The 20,363-nt window shown below is 47.2% G+C and overlaps 7 non-coding genes across 7 annotated transcripts; all 7 read left to right on the forward strand.

The window, feature by feature from the left end:
- The first annotated feature begins 2,490 nt into the window (after window positions 1–2,490).
- On the forward strand, window positions 2,491–2,563 carry TRNAR-ACG (transfer RNA arginine (anticodon ACG)). The gene has a single exon. It is a non-coding gene; the product is annotated as a tRNA-Arg (tRNA).
- Window positions 2,564–14,816: 12,253 nt separating this feature from the next.
- Window positions 14,817–14,889, forward strand: TRNAR-ACG (transfer RNA arginine (anticodon ACG)). Its single transcript has one exon. It is a non-coding gene; the product is annotated as a tRNA-Arg (tRNA).
- A 271-nt stretch (window positions 14,890–15,160) lies between these two features.
- Window positions 15,161–15,233, forward strand: TRNAR-ACG (transfer RNA arginine (anticodon ACG)). The gene has a single exon. It is a non-coding gene; the product is annotated as a tRNA-Arg (tRNA).
- A 1,178-nt stretch (window positions 15,234–16,411) lies between these two features.
- On the forward strand, window positions 16,412–16,484 carry TRNAH-AUG (transfer RNA histidin (anticodon AUG)). The gene has a single exon. It is a non-coding gene; the product is annotated as a tRNA-His (tRNA).
- Window positions 16,485–16,747: 263 nt separating this feature from the next.
- TRNAL-AAG (transfer RNA leucine (anticodon AAG)) lies at window positions 16,748–16,819 on the forward strand. The gene has a single exon. It is a non-coding gene; the product is annotated as a tRNA-Leu (tRNA).
- Window positions 16,820–19,239: 2,420 nt separating this feature from the next.
- TRNAC-ACA (transfer RNA cysteine (anticodon ACA)) lies at window positions 19,240–19,312 on the forward strand. The gene has a single exon. It is a non-coding gene; the product is annotated as a tRNA-Cys (tRNA).
- Window positions 19,313–19,413: 101 nt separating this feature from the next.
- On the forward strand, window positions 19,414–19,486 carry TRNAR-ACG (transfer RNA arginine (anticodon ACG)). The gene has a single exon. It is a non-coding gene; the product is annotated as a tRNA-Arg (tRNA).
- The last annotated feature ends 877 nt before the right edge of the window (window positions 19,487–20,363 follow it).

Below are 20,363 nucleotides of genomic sequence, written 5' to 3' on the forward strand. Positions count from 1 at the left end.
GCTGATATCGAACGCTATCGGGGGGCGTTGGTGCGAGCTAGAGTAGAAGCAACGATAACAGGCGAGGCGCCAACTAAACGAGCCCTCGCAAAGGAAAAAAAGTGGGCCCGCCGGAACGAGATTCACGAAGTGGAACAAGACGGTGTTATCTTATATGATCAGAGCGGCATCGAACACGTGTTCACAGCATTCTATAGAAAGCTGTTCGCGCGTTGCCCGGTGGACGCAGAGGGTTTCGAGACGGAATTCATGCCTTTAATGCCAAAGATTGACGATAGCTCAAAGGAAATGTTAGAGCGCCGTATTACGGCCGATGAGATTGCGGTGGCGATAGACGATTTGAAACGTGGGAAATCTCCCGGGCCCGACGGGCTAGGAGCCGATTTATATAAGGCGTTCAAGTACGAAGTAGCCCCTACACTGGCTGCAGTTTTAGACGATGCATATGAGCGCAAACGACTACCACCTTCATTCCTGTCCACACACACAGTTCTTATCCCGAAAACACATGATCGCGACACATTAAAGCGGGTAACAGCATATCGCCCTATCAGCTTAGCGAACGTCGACTATAAGATATTCATGAAAGTGTTGGCTAAAAGACTGCAAACAGTAGTGAAAGATATAGTTCGACCACACCAGACGTGCGGTATCAAGAAACGAACCATTTTCACGAACATTCATACGGCGAGAAGCATACTAGAGTGTTGTGACGTATTGTGCAAGAAGGTCGCAATGCTCCAGTTGGATCTGGAAAAGGCGTTCGACCGGGTACCGCACGACATACTATTTGCCATTCTGGAGTACGTGAACGTAGGATCTGTTATCATGGAAGGTGTCGCAATGGCGTACAGGGGTTGCACGACAAGGTTGATAATAAATAAGTCAGTAGGAGAGCTTATCGAAGTGCAGCGGTCGGTGCGCCAGGGGTGCCCACTATCGCCGTTACTTTTCGCTTTATATATTGAGCCCTTGTGCCTCAGCGTAATACGGGCTAACTGTATCAATGGCTTTAAAATGCAGCAAGCGGAGGTAAAACTACTCGCTTATGCGGACGACATCGCGGTGTTTTGTGGGGACCACGCCAGTCATGAAAACTGTGGAAATTGTGAAGCGTTATTCTGTTACTAGTGGCAGTGCAGTTAACTGGGGCAAGAGCCTCGGAATCGGGCATGGAGCATGGACAATGAAACCCAGTACCTTTGCCAACATTCAATGGATTTCCACTCCCACGAAATACCTAGGTGTTCCTTTAGAGTTTTACCGGGACAGTGAACCATACTGGCAGAACCAAGTTGCGGAAATGCGTGGAAGGACTGAGAGGACAAAAGGCTCGGAATTGTCTATGTTTGCAAGTACCACGGTGTGTAATGTGTTTTTCATTACTAAACTTTGGTATGTGTTGAGTGTTTTGCACTGCTCACGCATTAACATACAAAAGCTCCACAGAATTCTGGCTGTTTTTGTTTGGGGATCGAGTTGGGAGAGGACAAGCCGCACCAACTTGTTCCGACGTGTACGTGATGGAGGTCTTAGCCTGTCGCACTTATTCCTGAGGCAAATAGTGAACCGGTTCTGCTTCCTTAGGGATGTGAAGGACCCCTTTTTGCGCACTGTATTACAGCTCAGACTTTGCAAACTTGTGCCAGACTTTGTGGTATCCACCGAATGTATTGAAGGCGGGGTTTTTGGTTTTTTGAAGGAGGTTGTGATGGCTTATACCTTCTTGCGTGCTCGATTCTCATGCGAATATCTGGCGGGAGTGAAACGAAGGAAGCTATACAAAGATCTTGTGGATATACTACTCCCCGTGCCTTTGTATCGCACAATATATAGTGCCAAGTCTGGAAGTGATGTCCTGAAGCGTGTCAAACATATGTATGTAGCTCCAGGAGCCAAGTCCTTTTTCTTCAGATTGCACACCGGGACACTAGAGGTAAAAACATGGCTACAGGAAAAAGGAATGTATGTACCATGGGGAGTGCACTGTTTTTTATGCAGAAAGCCCGAAACCATTGAGCACGTCTTCTTAGAATGCTGTGAAGGCGTGTTCTTCTGGGATATATTACAAAGAACGCTAAAGAAAGACCTCCCTTTAGACCCACAAGGAATTCGTTACCTAACTGTGGACAACGAAGAAGGTGTCCCGTTTGATGCTGTTATGCTACCGGGTTTGCACTGCATATGGAAGGCCTGCATGGCCGCACGACATGTAGATATAGATGCAAGATCGGCACAAGAGTACTTCCGCGAATCAGTGGGCAGGTTCCTGGAAGCACATAAATCTTTAGATCCGATACCTGAATGGGTATCGAGGATCGAGCCACTCATGAACATGAGACGATTTTAGCCATTACACGCCAGCGAAAGTTTGGTGTCTCCTTTTACCCATGCCCATTCTATGTCTTATGTGCCTTGCATTATTACTTGTGTTCCCTGACTGTATTTGTGTTTCTGTGTGTACGTCTAAGCAGGCAATAAAGAAAAAAAGGGCCTGTGGCGCAACGGATAACGCGTCTGATTACGGATCACAAGATTCCAGGTTCGAATCCTGGCAGGCTCGAGCATGTTTTTTTTGTAGTTTCTTCGCTCTCTTTGAGTGTTGCGCTATAAGAGGCCCTATCCTATAATTGGCAACTGTTCCTGCCTAGGCTCGAGCGCCACGGGCCTGTGGCGCAACGGATAACGCGTCTGACTACGGATGAGAAGATTCCACGTTCGAATCCTGGCAGGCTCGATAATTTTCTTTTCGTAGTTTCTTCGCTCTCTTCGAGTGTAGCGCTATAAGACATATCTTATAGTTGGCAACTGCTTATGTTCAAGCTCGAACACCATGGGCCCGTGGCGCAACGGATAACGCGTCTAACTACGGATCAGAAGACTCCAGGTTCGAATCCTAGCATAGTCGAACAAATATTTTTCGCAGTTTCTTCGCTCTCGTAAAGCGTTGTGCTATTAGAAGACTTATTTTATTGTTGGAAACTGTTCCTGTTCAAGCTCGAACGCCGTGGGACTGTGGCGCAACGGATGACGCGTCTAACTACGGATCAGAAGATTCCAGGTTCGAATCCTGGCAGGCTCGAACAAATTTTTTTCGCAGTTTCTTCGCTTTCTTAGAGTGTTGTGCTATTAGAAGACTTATTTTATTGTTGGCAACTGTTCCTGTTCAAGCTCGAACGCTGTGGGCCTGTGGCGCAACAACGGCGGAGATCAACTTCCGAGCAGCCTCAGCACTCGTGAGTGTCACATCCCATACGTGGTTCATTTGATACGCCCCCAACGCCCAAACGTCGTTGAGCGCAGCAAGCTTGGCCAAAGTGTCCCGGTAATCTTCGACGCGGTAAGGCCGGGCTCTCGGATCACCATGCATGAAAACGGTATTCGCAGCGATACGTCCGGAAGGCAGATTTGGCAGAATCACCTGATAATCGTCGGCGCTAGCGCAAAAACCCTCTGCGACCGTATCGCTCGTAAGCCGGAAGTGGAATCCGAGCTATCACAGCAGCCTTCCCTCCATCCACTAATTTGGGTTTATATGTGAATTTAAAAGTAGGAGTGTCAGTCAGCGCCATCTATAAGCCAAGCGACGAGTGTGAAACACACTTTTATGCGCATGTTTGGCGTCACGTAGCACGTGAACTTATTAGGAGCGGGCAGCTGATTAATGGTCCCTCGTATACAACCTAATGACACCAAGACTGCCAAACGAGACCCTCGTTAATGAATAAGGGAAAGAAGTGTATACCTAAGGGCTCGTTTTTGCGTTTTTTGACACAATATTAATGAGATCTAACAGACAGTAATGCCAAGGAATGTACAGTAGAAGTTATTAGAACCAATGAAATGTAAATAAGAAGAAAGAAATGTGGGTGAAAAAATAACCAGCCGTGAGCAGGAATCTACCCTACGACCTTCGAATAACGTGTTCGATGCTCTAACCACTGAGCTGTCACAGCGGCCTTCACCCACTTTTCTTTCTTCTTATTTACATTCCATATGTTCTAATAACTTCCCCTGTACATTCCTTGGCATTACTGTCTGTTAGATCTCATTATATATATATATATATATATATATATATATATATATATATATATATATATATATATATATATATATATATATATATATATATATATATATATATATATATATATATATTGTAGGCATTCATTAAGCACATCTACTATCTTTACACATATTCATCATCATGAGTGGTCGTTATCTTCATCTGCTGTGGGGACTTGGCTTGTCTGATCTCTGTGCCTTGGGCGTGGTCGCTTCATCGTGTCTTCTGGGCCTAATAAAGGTTGGCTTCACCGTTACATCACAAGTGGTGGAGTGTGCTCTACGATCTTCCGTCCTCTCCCAGCCCGATCTGCCTCCTGGAGCTCCGCTCAGGTCGTTGTTTGTGCCAGGTGTCCGGTAACATGCCTCAGGATTAGCCGACCGGCGCTTCTTCGTCTACCTCCACAGCCCCGGCTACCGCGGCCTATCCATCGTGGATTATCACCGCGCACCAGCGTGAGCCGCCCACGTTCGCCGGACTTCGAGGGGAAGTTGTGGAGGATTGGTTGGACCAGTTCAATCGACCGAGTTCCACTAACAACTGGGATGATCCTACCAAGCTTCGCCGTGTTTCTTTCTATCTGACAGGCGTAGCAAAAACATGGTTTTTCAATCATGAAACGGACATTACGGACTGGACACGTTTCAAGCAACCGCTTCGCCAAATTTTCGGCATCCCGGGGTTCGTTCAGTTCTCGCGAACAAGACACTGGATGCTCGCAAGCAACAATGCGGTGAGTTCTACACATCGTACATAGAGGATGTGCTTGCGCTCTCTCATTGTTTCAGCACGTCCATGTCTGAATCAAAGAGAGTTCGTCATCTATTGAAAGGGATCGGCACGGTCGCGTTCAATGCCTTGGTCATTCAAAACCCGACTACAGTCGCTGACGTTGTTGCCACGTGCCAACGCCTAGAAGAACTTGAATCCCAACGGTTACCGCCGGACAGCGCTGAAAACACCACCACGACTGATGCCTCATTGCGTGCCATCATCCGGGCAATTATACGGGAAGAGCTGCAATCTTTCGGCCTCTCAATGACACCGAGTCCACCTGCCCCCTCCAACGCTGTTTTGCGCGACGTTATCAAAGAGGAGTTGGCGTCCATGACCGGGCCAGAGTATGTAGACTTTCCAGTACCTCGACTCCAGCCGACGTACGCACAAGTCCTCGCTGGCTCACCACCCGTCGAACAACCGATGCCCGCACACTCGACGCCTGCCCCGCTGGCTTCGTTGACTCCGAGTGTGACTAGCCAGCCCTTTCACCCACTGTGGCGGCCGCGTTGTCCGATCTGTTATTACTGCGGCTATCGGGGCCACATTGCACGCGTCTGTCGGAAGCATCAGCAGGATGAGCGTCGTGGATTCGACACCTACGGACGAGATGATGGGACAAGCTGGTACGCTTTCCAACGTCGTCCTTATGATCCGCCGCTACGCCACTCACCGTTTCCAACTGCGACATCTGAGCCAACCAGTTCTTACCGCTCCACTAGACGCCGCTCACCATCACCCCTCCGCCGTTCCACGTCTCCATTGCGACCTGTCTCGCAATGCACCAACCAACGCCCGGAAAACTAACCTCTGCAGCTTTTGGAGGAAAAGCTGCATCGAACAAAAGACAGAAATTCCTCCAGTGCGTCCATACAATACGATATCTGTTTTAATAGAAGGTGTGTACGTGGACGCTTTATTAGACACTGGTGCTTGTTTGTCTGTGATTCATCGTTCTTTGTGCTCACGTCTGCGAAAAGTCACCACCCGTTATGTTGGACCTACACTGCACGCTGCTCAAAGGGACGCCATTAGACCTGCCGCTATGTGCGCCGCTCGTGTTTTCATAGCTGGGCTTCTTCATTTTGTGCAATTTGCTGTGCTGAGTTCGTGTGCCCACCAGCTTATATTAGGCTGTGATTTTCTGTCTACGGCGAACGCTTCCATCTGCTGTCGAGAAAGTGTTGTTCATATGATGGAAACTGACTATGCCCTGTATGTGGATGACAAGCCCGTTCACTTGCTCGCTGCTGAAGATACCGAGCTACCACCAGGTCATCAGCGGATAGTTGCCATCACTTCTAATGTGATCGACTCTGGTGACGTGTTTGTCCAACCATCTGCACGCTGTCTCGCAGGAGATATAGCCCTTGCTTCGGGTGTAGCGGGGTTCCACAATGGCTCCGGACTTCTCTACGTCACAAACCAGACTTCTGAGAAAATTCTCATTTCTACAGGCACCACAATGGCTTGCGTTTCTGAATCTCAACCTGTCTCTGTTGTCCCGCTTATTCCAGCGTGTTCTGGCCTTCCTTCTATTGGACGTTCATCAAGCGTTTCTGTTCTTGCTGCGACTAGTAGTCCAGAACTGACCTCTTTACAGACAGATGAGTTGCTTGCCTTGCTACGAAAGCATAGGAGATTGTTTGATGCCCATTCCTCACCTCTGGGACAGACGTCCATTATTAGGCATCGTATTCAGACCGATGGCACTTCCATCGTACGCCGTCGAACATATCGTGTCTCTTCGTCCAAGCGTGAGATCATTGAACAAAATGTAGCCGATATGCTGCAACGGAACATTACACGTTCTTCCGTGAGTCCTTGGTCATCCCTTGTGTTTTTAGTAAGGAAAAAAGATGGCTCCGTGCGATTTTGCGTGGACTACAGAGAACTTAATAAGATTACCCACAAGGATGTTTACCCCATGCCGCGCATAGACGATGCTTTGGATTCACTGCAAGGTGCTGAGTACTTCTCAAGCCTAGACCTGCGTTCAGGTTACTGGCAAATACCCATGCACGAGGATGACAAAGAAAAGACAGCGTTTTCAACACCAGATGGGCTGTACGAATTGAACGTCATGCCATTCGGCCTTTGCAATGCTCCAGCAACATTAGAGTGGATGATCGACACAGTTTTACGAGGCTTGAATTGGAAGACTTGTTTGTGCTACTTTGACGATATCGTTATTTTCTCGTCAACCTTCTCCCTGCACTTGCAACGACTGGACGAAGTTCTTACGTGCCTTGCAAACGCAGGCCTTCAGCTGAACACCAAGAAGTGCCGTTTTTGAGCAAGACGATTAAAGTGTTAGGCCACGTCGTAAGCAAGGATGGTATTCGTCCCGATCCTGACAAGATTTCCGCTGTCCCATACTTCCCGCGTCCTGAAAAAGCCAAAGATTTGCGCAGTTTCCTCGGCCTCGCTTCTTATTTTCGCCGATTCATTCGAGACTTCGCCTCAATAGCTTCACCATTGCACAAGTTGCTCGGATCAGGCATCACCTTTGTGTGGTCTCCTGAATGTGAAGCGGCGTTTGCCGAACTGAAGTGTGCACTCACATCCGAACCAGTCCTCTGCCATTTCGACGAAACCGCGCCAACGCTCCTGCATACAGACGCTAGTGGTCGAGGCATTGGTGGAATTCTCCTACAGCGAGACAAATCTTCACGTGAGAAAGTCGTCGCATACGCGAGCCGTGCACTGACCCCTGCCGAAAAAAATTATACCATCACCGAACAGGAGTGCCTAGCGGTCGTATGATCGATACAAAAATTTCGACCTTATCTCCACGGCCGCCACTTTACTGTGGTTACGGACCATCACGCCTTGTGGTGGCTCTCGACAATCAAGAACTTGTCCGGCCGCTTTGGTCGCTGGATTCTTCGCTTACAAGAATACGACTTCACGATCACATACAAGTCGGGAAACAAGCATCAAGACGCCGACGCACTTTCGCGTTGTCCGCTCTCTTCGGAGCCACTTAATAAACCCGCCACTGCCGCACTCGAGAAGCTTTCGGCCGTCTCTTCCCTACATGTTTCGTCATTAGCTACTGTGGACCCAACTTCTCCAAGCGAGTGTGGTTTGTTCTTGGCTCACCAACGTGCTGACCCTTACTGTCGCCGCATCATGGACCGCCTTGACGGGACTTGCCGGCCCCCTAACGCCCGTCTTCACCGACAGCTGACGCATTTCAAGCTGAACAACCCCGTCTTGTACCGGCATATCTACCACCCTGATGGTCAACGCTGGGTGCCCTTTCTACCTCGCTCTCTTCGGGCTCAAGTCCTCAAGACATATCACGATGGCATGTCTGCTGGACACATGGGCTTCCATAAAACGTATGATCGTATAAGGTGTCACTACTACTGGCCGGGCTTGTCCACCTGTGTCGCGAAGAACCTTGCCTCATGCACCCTTTGTCAGCGTCGCAAGCTACCTACATTAACTCGAAGTGGACAATTACAACCGCTCCCGTGTCCCCTGCAACCATTCGAGGCAGTTGGCATTGACCTGTATGGTCCGCTTACTATGACTCTTCCGGGCAATCGATGGATAGTTACAGCTGTCGACCACCTGACCCGCTACGCCGAAACAGCTCCCGCGCCTTCTGCATCAGCTTCGGAAGTGGCCGACTTCATCCTTCGAGCAATAATCCTTCCTGAGCGACCGTCGAAGAGTATTTCTTTCAGAACTCGTCGAAGAAGCGCTCAAGGCATCCGGCACTACACACAAAAGAAGCTCCAGTTACCATCCTCAGACGAACGGCCTGACTGAGCGTTTCATCGTACACTGTCACATATGATAGCGATGTATATCAAACCCGACCACAGAAACTGGGACACCATTTTGCCATTTGTCACTTTTGCGTATGATACCTCTGTACAGCGCACAACCGGTTTCTCGCCGTTCTACCTCGTCCATGGTCGCTTCCCTCCTTCTTTCCTCAATGTTTCGTTCTTCTCTGCGCCTGTCAAACCATGTTCATGTTCAAGTGAAGAATACGTGTCTCGTCTACTTCATTGCCGCCAGCTGGCTCGCGTCAACACTGAAGCCAAGCAACAGGATCGCAAGCTTGAATATGATGCCTTTCATCGTGCCGTGTCTTTCAGCCCTGGTGACGAAGTCCTTCTTCTTACACCCATTCGCACTCCAGGACTGTGCGAGAAGTTTCAATTACGTTTTATTGGCCCCTGCACTGTCTTGGAGCAAACGTCTGCTATGGATTATCGCGTGGCACCCGTTCTTCTTCCGACGGACTGCCGCTACAGGGCAGCAGAAAAAGTCCACGTACCTCACATGAAGCCTTTCATACGGCGTTCATCTTCGCTTTAAACTGCGGCCAAGAACTGCGGTCAGGATGACCGCTTTCACGTGGGGGGGAAGTTAGTGTAGGCATTCATTAAGCACATCTACTTTCTTTACACATATTCATCATCATGAGTGATCGTCATCTTCATCTGCTGTGGGGACTTGGCTAGTCTGAGCTCTGTGTCTTGGGCGTGGTCGCTTCATCCTGTCTTCTGGGCCTAATAAAGGTTGCCTTCAACGTTACATCACAATCTAAATATATATATATATATATATATATATATATATATATATATATATATATATATAAATATATATATATATATATATATATATATAAATAAATATATATATATATATATATATAAATAAATAAATAAATAAATATATATATATATATATATATATATATATATATATATATATATATATATATAGAACTTGAAGGGAAGGCACGACAGGTCCGGGTATTTTCTATATTGAAATAACTTGAAGATAGCACATAAGAAAAGGATCGTATTTACTAACGTTTCGGCCGTGGCACGGCCTTCGTCAGAGTCATATATATATATATATATATATATATATATATATATATATATATATATATATATATGTATATATAGTGTCTCTGTGTGTGTGTGTGTGTGTGCGTGCGTGCTAGAAAAAACTGTTGACAACGAATGAATGGCACATGCCCAACTTCCAACAGTCGGGGGCTGTGGCAACACAGATACGAAGATTCCAGGTTCGAATCCTGGCAAGCTCGAGCGTTTTTTGCAGTTCTTTCGCTCTTTTTGAGTGTTGCGCTATAAGAAGACATATCTCACAGTTGGCAACTGTTCCTGTCCAGGCTCGAGCACCACGGGCCTGTGGCGCAACGAATAACGCGTCTGACTACGGATCAGAAGATTCCCGGTTCGAATCCTGGCAGGCTCGAGCATTTTCTTTTTGTAGTTTCTTCGCTGTCTTAGAGTATTGTGCTATTAGAAGACTTATTTTGACTTTGGCAACTGCTTCTGTTCAAGCTCGAACACCGTGGGCCTGTGGCGCAACAAGTAACGCGTCTGACGCGGCTCTAAAGACAAAGCGGGAAAAAAAGTGGAAGTACACCTGGGTAACTGGTGGAAAGATTTTGATGCGGAAGGCGGATAATTCACGTGTGCTTCACGTCACATGTGCTGAGGATCTTTCCAAAGTTGTTTGAGGATTGCCTGCTTGTTTCTGTAACCTGGATTTTCCTATACTTTTAAATGGCGTTTTCTTTTTCTGAGGTTGAAAACATATGGCTGCAGCAGGATCATTTCGCAGTATTACATTGTAATATTCGCAGCATAAAAAAGAACTTCGATCATCTGCTTTCGTACTTATCACAGCACTCGTTTAAATATGATGTCATCGCTATAACTGAAACTTGGCTTCGAGAAAGCGAATCAGTTCATTTACCCGGCTACGTCATGCTTTCGCAACCTAGAAACAGTGCTACACGAGGAGGGGGTGTGGCGCTATTTATCAAAGACTGCTTTAGTTTCGTTCACCTTAGCAATAGCTCATGCTGCAGTTCATCGGCAGAGACTCTTTTTATTCATCTTCAGAATGGTGTCATCATCGGTGTAATATATCGTCCACCAATTTCCAGTGTGGCTGATTTCATTACTGTGATGGAAAGTACCATGATACCCATTGTGGCCTCTAAAGCACCTATTATTGTCTGCGGTGATATTAACATAGACGTGTCTGGAGATACATGTGATGATTACGTGTTTTTGCTACAATCAGTTAATCTGAGAAATGTTATTTCATCACCCACTCGCATAACAGACCACTCGGAGTCGATTATTGATCACGTGTTGTGTAACGCTGACCTGGATGTATCGGCAGGCGTATACGCTGTTGCTATTGCGGATCACAATCCCACCTTTCTATTTTTACCCCAGAAATACATTTGTGCTCCTGCCATACCTGCCATTAAACGAACAACACGTGTCGACTATAATTCCGTGCAAAAACTACTACAAGGAACGAATTTTGATGCCCTCTATGATGAAGACGTGGACGTCGAGTGTGATAACATTGTAAAATGCATTATGGATGTCATTGAACGATCAACGCGTAGCTGTTCGCGCCGAAATTATGACCATGCCATATGTCCATGGATGAATAGAAATATACTTGAGGTTTTGAAGCTGAAAGATTTTTACTACGACAAATGGAAAAATAACAGGAGCAATGAATACTACCATCAAAATTTTAAGCTTTACAGAAACAAGTCAGTAGCAATGATAAGAAAATCCAAGAAGTGCTACTATACCAACCTAGTGAAAAAAAATGATGGTAACACGAAGAAAATATGGCAGATTGTTAAAGACGTCACTGGCATGGGTAGCAAAGAACGCATTACACCTGATAATCCAACTCGTGAAGTGGCCGACAACTTTAACGATTACTTTACTAATACTGGTCTCAGCCTTGCGAGGAAGTTCCCTACTCATATGCAGAATTTAAATGCACCCTGTACTGTTACCAATAATTTTGATTTATGTGATGTAACTGAGGATGACATCCGACAAGTAATTAATAAGTTACCAGGGAACAAGGCAGCTGGACATGACGCCATATCATCAAGGATTTTAAAGGAGAATATTGATGTATTGTGTGGTCCCTTATGCCATATATTTAATCATGCATTTTCCTCTAAAACTTATCCTAGTATACTTAAGACCGCCAAAGTAATACCAGTGTACAAATCTGGTGATCGGAATCTTCCGGACAGCTACAGACCAATATCTGTTCTGAGTAGTATTAACACTACGCTTGAAAAACTAATTTCGTCGCAATTAAGGCGCTTCCTGGGTGAACAGAATGTACTTTGTCCCCAGCAACACGGCTTTGTTGCAAACAGGTCCACTTCAACTGCTGTTTCGATGCTTACGCAATATATCAATTCCGCGCTACATGAAAACAACATAGCAATAGCAGTATTTTTAGACATACGAAAGGCATTTGATGCTATTAGTCATTCCATTTTACTGGAAAAAATGCATTCTTATGGGATAAAAGGTAACTCGTTTGATTTTTTTTTCTAGTTATCTATCGGCACGCAAACAAAAGGTAGTCATTGGTGACATCAAATCATCCTACGGTTATATTAAATGCGGGGTGCCACAGGGTTCAGTTTTGGGCCCTATATTGTTCTCTCTTTATATTAATGATGTCCCGCGATCCCTACAAAGGTCAAGGGCACTGATGTACGCGGACGACACTGTTTTAGTTTTCACAGGACACTCCTTAGCAGATTTACAAAATGACGCGATGACCGATTTATCGAACATTTCGGAATGGTTTGCCAGGAATCAGCTGACTGTTAACTGTACTAAAACAAAGTATATGGTGTTTCACTCTCGTAGGAAACATATTGACGCTGAATCTCTTAACCTAACAATAAACAACACTCCTATTCAACAAGTTCCTTGTTTTAAATATTTAGGCGTCACTTTTGATGAACACTTACACTGGCATGAGCAAGTACAAAGTGTGTGCGCAAAGCTAGCCTATGGCTGCTATTCTCTAATAAAAGCTCGCCAATATTTTCCACAAGCTATACTCCGCACACTCTACTTTTCATTGTGTCATTGTCACAGAGGTTACTGTCTGGAATCGTGGGGTGTGACGTACAACAGTTATCTAAAAACTCTTGAACGACTTCAAAAGCGTACACTGAAAATCATAAGCCAAGGTGAATCAGTAAGTAATATTTTCCAATCACAACGCATTCTCTCGGTTCCGATGTTGCGTGACTACAAAATTGCTGTTTCAGTAAATAACATAATTAATAGAAATTCACCTTTGCCTGCTGATCTTTTTTCAATTCCTAAACGCAATACGCGACATGCTTCGAATGGTAATTTCAATCTGCCCAAATGTTTTAATGTTTACGGAGAAAGACTGATACAGTTTAGTGGAACAAAAATATGGAACACGGTCCCCCTAGAGATTAAAACGGCACGTAATTTCAGCATGGCATGTAAATCATTTTTTCTGTGGAGTCAAGACATGTAAGCATGTGTGTGTGATTCGATTTTCATTGTATTTTTTTAATAAGTGCCTATGTATAGAAACTAGCTGCAAGCTAATAAGTATGCATATCTGCAAGAAAAAATGTATTACTGTGTTATCTGTATCACATGATTGTTTTTTTATGTTGTTACCTCAGAGCTGACCTGTACACTTTTTTATGTTGCACATTGTATTGGACCGTCCACTAGCCACTTTAGGCTATCGGTCCAAATAATCCCTGTAATTGCATATATCTATTTATGAAAATAAAGCTTCATTGATTGATTGATTGATTGACTACGGGTCAGAAGATTCTAGGTTCGAGCCCTGGCAGGTTCGAACAAAGATTTTTCGCAGTTTCTTCGCTCTCTTAGATTGTTGTGCTATTAGAAGACTTATTTTATTGTTGGCAACTGCTTCTGTTCAAACACGAACACCGTGGGCCTGTGGCACAACGAATAACGCGTCCGACTACGGAATAGAAGATTACAGGTTTGAATCCTCGCAGGCTCGAGCACTTTGTTTTTCGCAGTGTCTTCGTCCTCTTTGAGTACTGCGCTATTATAAGACTTATTTTCTTGTTGGCAACTGTTCGGGTTCAAGCTCGAACGCCGTGGGCCTGTGGCGCAACGAATAACACGTCTGACTACGGATCAGAAGATTCCAGGTTCGAATCCTGGCAGGCTTGAACAAATTTTTTTCGCAGTTTCTTCGCTATCTTAGAGTGTTTTGCTACAAGAAGATTGTTTTATTGTTCGCAACAGCTTCTGTTCGAGCTCGAACACCGTGGGCCTGTGGCGCAACGGATAACGCGTCTGACTACGGATCAGAAGATTCCATGCTCGAGCAGATTCTTTTGTTAGTTTTTTCGCTCTTTTTGATTGTTACGCTATAAGATCTACCTCATAGTTGGCAACTGTTCCTTTTCAAGCTCGAACACCGTGGGCGCAACGGATAATGCGTCTGACCATGGATCAGAAGATATCTTGTAGGAATCCTGGCAGGCTCGAGCACGTTTTTTTGTAGATTCTTCGCTCTCTTTGAGTGTTGCGCTATAAGAAGACTTATCTCATGGTTGGCAACTGTTCCTGTTCAAGCTCAAACACCATGGGCGTGTGGCGCAACAGATAACACGTCTTACTATGGATCAGAAGATTCCAGGTTCGAATCCTGGCAGCCTCGAGCATTTTCTTTTTGTAGTTTTTCGCTCTTTTTGAGTGTTGCGCTATAAGAAGACCCATCTTATTGTTGACAACTGTTCCTGTCGAGGCTCGAGGACCGCGGGCCTGTGGCGCAACGGATAACGCTCTGACTACGGATCAGGAGATTCCAGGATCGAATCCTGGCAGGCTCGAGCATTTTCTTTTTGTAGTTTGTTCACTCTCTTTGAGTGTTGTGCTATAAGAAGACCTATCTCATGGTTGGCAACTGTGCCTGTTCAAGCTCAAACACCGTGGGCCAGTGGCGCAACGGATTACGAATCCTGGCAGGCTCGAGCATGTTTTTTTTTGTAGTTTCTTCGCTCTCTTTGAGTGTTGCGCTATAAGAAGACCTATCTTATAGTTGGCAACTGTTCCTGTCCAGGCTCGAGCACCACGGGCCTGTGGCGCAACAGATAACGCGTCTGACTACGGATCAGAAGATTCCAGGTTCGAATCCTGGCAGGCTCGAGCATTTTCTTTTTGTAGTTTTTCGCTCTTTTTGAGTGTTGAGCCATAAGAAGCCCTATCCTATTGTTGGCAACTGTTCCTGCCTAGGCTCGAGCACCGCATGCCAGTGGCGCAACGGATAGCGCGTCTGACTACGGATCGGAAGATTCCAGGTTCGAATCCTGGCAGGCGCGATCATTTTCTTTTTGCAGTTTCTTCGCTCTCTTTGAGTGTAGCGCTATAAGACCTATCTTATAGTTGGCAACTGTTCCTGTCTAGGCTTGAGCACCGCGGGCCTGTGGCGCAACGGATAACGCGTCTGACTACGGATCAGAAGATTCCAGGTTCGAATCCTGGCAGGCTCGAGCATTTTCTTTTTGTAGTTTTTCGCTCTTTTTGAGTGTTGAGCCATAAGAAGCCCTATCCTATAGTTGGCAACTGTTCCTGCCTAGGCTCGAACACCGTGGGCCCGTGGCGCAACAGATAACGCGTCTGACCACGGATCAGAAGACTCAAGGTTCGAATCCTTGAATGCTCGAACAAATGTTTTTCGCAGTTTCTTCGCTTTTGTAAAGTGTTGTGATATTAGAAGACTCATTTTATTGTTGGCAACTGTTCCTGTTCAAGCTCGAATGCCGTGGGACTGTGGCGCAAAGGATGACGCGTCTGACTACGGATAAGAAGATTCCTGATTCAAATACTGGCAGGCTCGAACGAATTTTTTTCGCAGTTTCTTCGCTCTCTCAGAGTGTTGTGCTATTAGAAGACTTTTTTTATTGTTGGCAACTTTTCCTGTTCAAGCTCGAACGCTGTTGGCCCTTGGCGCAACGACGGCGGAGAGCAACTTCCGAGCAGCCTCAGCACTCGTCAGTGTCACAGCCCATACGTGGTTCATTTGATACGCCCCCAACGCCAAAACGTCGTCGTGCGCACCAAGCTTGGCCAAAGTGTCCCGGTAATCTTCGACGCGGTAAGGCCGGGCTCTCGGATCACCATGCATGAAAACGGTATTCGCAGCGATACGTCCGGAAGGCAGATTTGGCAGAATCACCTGATAATCGTCGGCGCTAGCGCAAAAACCCTCTGCGACCGTATCGCTCGTAAGCCGGAAGTGGAATCCGAGCTATCACAGCAGCCTTCCCTCCATCCACTTATTTGGGTTTATATGTGAATTTAGAAGTAGGAGTGTCAGTCAGCGCCATCTATAAGCCAAGCGACGAGCGTGAAACACACTTTTATGCGCATGTTTGGCGTCACGTAGCACGTGAACTTATTACGAGCGGGCAGCTGATTATTGGTCCCTCATATACAACCTAATGACACCAAGACTGCCAGTACGAGACCCTCGTTAATGAATAAGGGGAAGAAGTGTATACCTAAGGACTCGTTTTTGCGTTTGTTGACACAATATTGATGAGATCTAACAGACAGTATTGCCAAGGAATGTACAGGGGAAGTTATTAGAAGCAATGGAATGTAGATTGCGCTATAAGAAGACCTATCTTATAGTTGGCAACTCTTGCTGTCCAGGCACGAGCACCGCGGGCCTGTGGCGCAACGGATAACGCGTCTGACTATGGATCAGAAGATTCCAGGTTCGAATTCTGGCAGGCTCGAGCATGTTTTTTTGTAGTTTCTTCGCTCTCTTTGAGTGTTTTGCTATAAGAAGACCTATCTTATAGTTGGCAACTGTTACCGTCCAGACTCGAGCACCGCGGGCCTGTGGCGCAATGGATAATGCGTCCTACTACGGATCAGAAGTTTGAATCCTGGCAGGCTCGAGCATTTGTTTTTGTAGTTTTTCGCTCTTTTGAGTGTTGCGCTATAAGAAGACCTATCTTATAGTTGGCAACTGTTCCTGTCTAGGCTAGCGCGCCGCGGGCCTGTGGCGAAATGGATAACGCGTCTGACTAAGGATCAGAAGATTCAGGTTCGAATCCTGGCAGGCTCGAGCATTTTTTGTAGTTTCTTTGCTCTCTTAGAGTATTGTGCTTGTAGCGGCGAGAGAAGAGAGACGTGAGACGGCGTCGAAGGCGGCAGACGGGGCCGTGCTGATCTCGCCACTTTATTCCACGCCTGAAGCGGAGCCGCGGTGGCTGTCCACGTCCGACGCGCCAGGTGCGTGAGCTCGTTCTCATTCTCGCGCAGCTCGAGCTAGCGCAAGCTGCGCGAGAGACGCGGCGCGGTGATGGAAAAAATGATGATGGTGATGATGGCACTACAGGGCTCCCCCCCTAGCGCTTTGCGCGATTTGAAGGCATATGAAAAAAAAAGAAAGAGGGCGACAAATGCTATGTACATAAACGGCAGTCCATAAAGTGTTCCTTTGGCAAGTCCAGTTTGTCAACGTGTAGTGACCATCGGGAACCAGTGGGTCTCTGGTGGGCGACACTGAGAGTTGCGCAGTGGACGAAGAAGTAAGCGCTCGATGGAAAGAAATCCGTAATGACGGATGGCTCGGTCTCAGAGGTCTTCAACCGTGGAAAGCACCTCTGGAATTTCGAGGTCTCGCGCCACTTGTGATGGGTTTCTGTAGGCGAAAGAGAGGCCGTACTCAGTGACGCTGTGAAGCGACGCGTGACTGAGAACGTGCTCAACTGGTGCACTAAAGTGCGGGCTTTAAAACGTGTCAAACGGGCCTGTGTCGTAGAGGCCGTCGTAGAAGGTGTAGTCACACACGCCGTCCGCAGGCAGCGGTTGTGACTTGTTCGTCGCCGTGCCGAATACGCGGACCACGGGAAATGGCGTCATGGGAGGCTGTGCAGGAAAGACAGGTTCAGTTGTCGCCTCAGTCACTGTCGAGGTATTCGACGCTGGTGGACTGGTGGCAGTGCTTGTTCCCATGCTTTCAGTTGGCTCCACAGTGGTTGTAGTTAGGTCGGTTGACTTGACAGACGTCATAGACAGTTCAGTTGGCTGGTCATACGTCGTAGGCAGCTCAGTTGGCTCAACAGATGTCGTAGGCAGTTGAGTTGGCTCCACAGATGTCGTAGGCACTTCAGTTGGCTAGACAGGGGTCGGAGACAGTTCACTTGGCTCGACAGATGTCGTAGATAGTTCAGTTGGCTCTACAGATGGTGTACGCAGTTCGTACGCGGGACACGCGTCGCTAGTGGCCAGACGAGAGGAAGTCGGGAGGTCAATAACGGGTGAAAGGTCACCTGTGCCAGGCTCCGAGGCGGGCGACAGGGTGGCCGTCATGAAGTCTGGTGGGGTCACGGTTGGTAGCACACGTTGCGACGCAGTGACAACACCAAAGTTGCGGGCCCCTAGAAGCGGTTGGTACGTGAGGCCATTGCGGGCGAGCACCGCAGTGCAGAGGGCATCATAAGGCTGCGGGCTGGTGCTTGAAGTGGCAGCGAGATGACGCAACTCTACCGGAAGGGCGTCATGAAGAATAGCGTGCATCAGCGGCTGGTCCGTGACGCCATTCACCGCCAGAACGGCATCGAGCTGCATTAACCAAACCTTGGGGTAGGTCGATTGGAAAGGCGGCACTGGCGGGCAGAGTTGCGGGAACATGGCCGCAGGCCGCTCGGCGAAGGGCGTGTTCTCCGGGTCACCAATGTAGCGGCGAGAGAAGAGAGACGTGAGACGGCGTCGAAGGCGGCAGACGGGGCCGTGCTAATCTCGCCACTTTATTCCACGCCTGAAGTGGAGCCGCGGTGGCTGTCCACGTCCGACGCGCCAGGTGCGTGAGCTCGTTCTAATTCTAGCGCAGCTCGAGCTAGCGCCAGCTGCGCGAGAGACGCGGCGCGGTGATAGAAAAAATGATGATGGTGATGATGGCACTACATGCTATTGGAAGACTTATTTTAACTTTCGCAACTGCTTGTGTTCAACCTCGAACATCGTGGGCCAGTGGCGCAACGGATAACGCGTATGACTACGGAACAGAAGATTCCAGGTTCGAACCCTGGCAGGCTCGAACAAGTTTTGTTCGCAGTTTCTTCGCTCTCTTAGAGTGTTGTGCTATTAAAAGACGTATTTTATTGTTGGCAACTGTTCCTGTTGAAGCTCGAACGCCGTTGGCCTGGGGCGCAACGGATAACGCGTCTGACTACGGATCAGAAGATTCCAGGTTCGAATCCTGGCAGGCTCGAGCAATTTATTTTGCGCAGTTTCTTCAACCTATTTGAGTGCTGCGCTATAAGTAGACTTATTTTATTGTTGGCAACTGTTCCTTTTCAAGCTCGAACACCATGGGCGCAACGGATAACGCGTCTGACTATGGATGAGAAGATGCCTGGTTGGAATCCTGGCAGGCTCGGGCATGTTTTTTTTGTAGTTTCTTCGCTCTCTTTGACTGTTGCGCTATAAGAAGACCTATCTCATGGTTGGCAACTGTTCCTGTCTAGGCTCGAGCTCCGCGGGCCTGTGGCGCAACGGATAACGCGTCTGACTACAGATCAGAAGATTCCAGGTTCGAATCCTGGCAGGCTCGAGCATTTTCTTTTTGTAGTTTCTTCGCTCTCTTTGCGTGTTGCGCTATAAGAAGACCTATCATATAGTTGGCAACTGACCCTGTCTAGGCTCGAGCACCGCGGGCCTGTGGCGCAACGGATAACGCGTCTGACTACGGATCAGAAGATTCCAGGTTCGAATCCTGGCAGGCTCGAGCATTTCCTTTTTGTAGTTTCTCACTCTTTATGAGTGTTGCGCTATAAGAAGACCTATCCTATAGTTGGCAACTGTTCCTGTCTAGGCTCGAGCGCCGTGGGCTTGTGGCGCAACGGATAACGCGTCTTACTATGGATCAAAAGACGCCAGGTTTGAATCCTGGCAGGCTCGAGCATTTTCTTTTTGTAGGTTCTTCGCTATTTTAGAGTATTGTGCTAGTAGAAGACTTATTTCAACTTTGGCAACTGCTTCTGTTCAAGCTCGTACAACGTGGGCCTATGGCGCAATGGATAACGCGTCTGACTACGGATCAGGAGATTCCAGGTTCGAATCCTGCCACGCTGGAATAAATATTTTTTGCAATTTCCTCGCTCTCTTAGAGTGTTGTGCTATTAGAAGACTTATTTTATTGTTGGCAACTGTTCCTGTTCAAGCTCGAACACCGTGGGCCTATGGCGCAACGGATAACACGTGTGACTACGGATCAGAAGATTCAAGGTTCGAATCCTGGCAGGCTCGAACAAATACTTTTCGCAGTTTCTTCCCTCTTTTAGAGTGTTGTGCTACTAGAAGACTTATTTTATTGTTGGCAACTGTTCGTGTTCAAGCTCGAACGCCGTAGGCATGTGGCGCAACCGATAACGCGCCCGACTACGGATCAGAAGATTCCAGGTTCGAATCCGGGCTGGCTCGAACAAAGTTTTTTCGCAGTTTCTTCGCTCTCTTAGTGTGTTGTGCTATTAGAAGACTTATTTTATAGTTGGAAACTGTTCGTGTTCAAGCTCGAACACCGTGGGCCTGTGGCGATACGGATAACGCGTCTGACTACGAATCACAAGATTCCAGGCTCGAATTCTGGCCGGCACAAACAAATT

This window comes from Rhipicephalus microplus, chromosome X (assembly GCF_043290135.1).
Source record: "Rhipicephalus microplus isolate Deutch F79 chromosome X, USDA_Rmic, whole genome shotgun sequence".
Taxonomy (NCBI): Eukaryota; Metazoa; Arthropoda; class Arachnida; order Ixodida; family Ixodidae; genus Rhipicephalus; species Rhipicephalus microplus.